Here is a 2,632-nt window from a genome sequence, read left to right as displayed (position 1 = left end):
TCTTTTATCCAGTGTCAGGAATGTACAAATGTCTTTTTATTCAAAAATACAAAATAAATTATCTGTAGGCATGGACAGTGACAGCAGTAAACCATGATATATTTTGTCAACTGAAACCAGTAACTGATGGTTTTAGTGATTTCTTTAACATCAGCCAGTCTTTTCTTCATTTTCTCCAACTGACTTCTCTGAAGTTATTGGTGAGAAACACTGCTTTGGGCTTCCTGTCACAGTTCATTAATAAAGGTAAAGCACTCTTCTAGGAGTTAGAACATACCACTTCCTATTCCATCCATTGCACCCATTCCAGGATCCTTCTCTTTAGGAATTTCTGTGACTACAACTTCTGCTGTAGTTAAGAGAGAGGCCACACCAGAAGCATCCAGTAAAGCAGTTCTCACAAACTTTGTTGCATCAATAATTCCTTTTTCCACCATATTCACAAAATCTCTGACCATAGCATCATAACTAACTTCTGAGGAACTTTGCATAATTTTCTCAACTATCAAAGATACTTCAACACCTGCATTCTTAGCAATGGTCATTGCTGGAAATTTGAGTGTTCTTTTAATAATTTCTATGCCAATGTTTTGATCTTCATTAACTGGAGTCAATGAGTCGAAGGCTGGAATGCACCGAAGCAGGGCATGACCCCCTCTCAAAACAATGCCTTCTTCAACAGCAGCTCTTGTAGCATTAAGGGCATCTGTAACTGTCTTTCTTTACATTCACTTCAGCATCACTTGTCCTACCAACCTTCAGCACAGCTACTCCATCTGAAAGTTTTGCCAGTGTTCATTCAGTTTTTCCTTTTCATATTCACTAGTTGTGACATCTAACTGCTCAATGATTTCTTGAACACATTTTTCAATTTGAGCCTTGTCACCTTTTCCTTTTAAAAGCATTGCATCGTCTTTGGTCACAATGACCTCTCCAACTTTCCTAAGTCATGAGGCTGAACGTCTTCAAGATTTAGGGTCAACCCCTCTTCTGCAAACACTGCATCACCAGTGGCAATAGCCATATCTTTAAGCTGGTTGTTTCTATTGTCACCAAACCCTGGAGCCTTGACTGCCACAACCTGAAGACCAACCTTTAGCCTATTCAAGATGAGTGTACTTAGAGCTTCTCCATTAACGTCTTCAGCAATTATGACCAAGGCTTACGGTAAGTATTGGCAATTTCAAGAGCAGGTACAATGGACTGGACACTAGAAATTTTCTTTTCACTCAGCAGAACATAGGCATCCTGGAATTCACATTTCTGACCTTTTGATGTATTAATTAAGTATGGAGAAATATAGCCTCAATCAAATTTCATGCCTTCAATAATTTCTAATTCATCATTCAGTACTTTTCCTATTATTTACTGTGATGATACCCTTGCTTCCAACCTTTTTCATTGCATCAGAGATTATATTGCCAATTTCTTTGTCTCCATTTGCAGAAATTGTAGCAACCCGTGCAATTTCTTCAGGGATGGTCACAGGTTTAGACTGCTTTTTTAGTTCAGCGATTATAGCATCAACAGCTAACATCACACCTCTCCTGACTTCCACCGGATTAGCACCTTTGCTAATCTTCTCGAAGCCTTCCTTGGCAATACAGCGTGCCAGTGCAGTAACAGTGGTAGTGCCATCCACAGCCTCTTCATTTGTTATTGGCAACATCTTGAACAAGTTTAGCTCCAATATTTTTGTATTTATCCTTTAAGTCAATTGACTTTGCAACAGTCACACAATCTTTTGTTACTTGAGGACTTCCCCAGCTCTGAGTGCTCAATAATCAGTGTTCTTCCCTTTGGCCCCATTGTAATGGCTACAGCATGGGCTAAAAGGTCTACACCTTGAAGCATTAAGGCTCAGGCATCTGCACCAAAATTATCTTTGGCATAAGCCTAAGTGAGATGAGGAGCCAGTACCCTGGACACCAGTCTCATCTGGCAAAAGACTGTGGGTAAACGAAGCGTTTCTGCGGGGCGGCGGCAGGGCGTGCGCTTGGTGAGGCAGGTCGTCAGCGGTCAGTGAGGGAAGTATATATTTATTTCTGAGCTATGTCTTTTGTTTCATTGTCCTATTTGCCTAATGACTAATTAAAAGTCCTTTCTTCTACTTTGAACTACATGTTTTGTAAAGGCTGGAGTGGTATGTATTTCTTATTAAATAATGTATTCTTATTTATTATAATAGTGCCTGACACCTTGGTTGGGACTTACTACAGTTTTGCTGAACATTGAATTAATAGCCATCCTTCATAAGCAGTTTAAATGATCAAATATTGAATAGAAGTGCTGAAAGTGGGCAACTTTGTCTTTTTCTGGTCTTACTGGAAAAGCTTTCAGCTTTTCACCATTGAGGGTGATGCTAGCTGTGGGCTTGTCCTATATGTCTTTTATTATATTGAGGTACCTTCCTTCTACACATAACTTATTGACAGTTTTTAACATAAAAAGATTATGAATTTTGTCAAACGCTTTTTCTGCATGTACTGAGATGATCATATAATTTTTGTATTTTATTCTGTTAATGTGGTGTATAACATTTATTGACTTGAGTATGTTGAATAGTCCTTGCTAGGATAGGGATAAATCCTACTTGATCACAAAATATTATTTTTTAAATGTGCTATTGAAC

General features: G+C 38.6%; 1 pseudogene; it reads right to left on the bottom strand.

The window, feature by feature from the left end:
• Positions 1-266: 266 nt before the first annotated feature.
• On the bottom strand, positions 267-2,247 carry LOC100604725 (annotated as a pseudogene).
• Between the last annotated feature and the right edge of the window lie 385 nt (positions 2,248-2,632).

This window comes from Nomascus leucogenys, chromosome 7b, assembly GCF_006542625.1.
Source record: "Nomascus leucogenys isolate Asia chromosome 7b, Asia_NLE_v1, whole genome shotgun sequence".
Taxonomy (NCBI): Eukaryota; Metazoa; Chordata; class Mammalia; order Primates; family Hylobatidae; genus Nomascus; species Nomascus leucogenys.
This window is presented reverse-complemented; position numbering and strand designations above follow the sequence as displayed.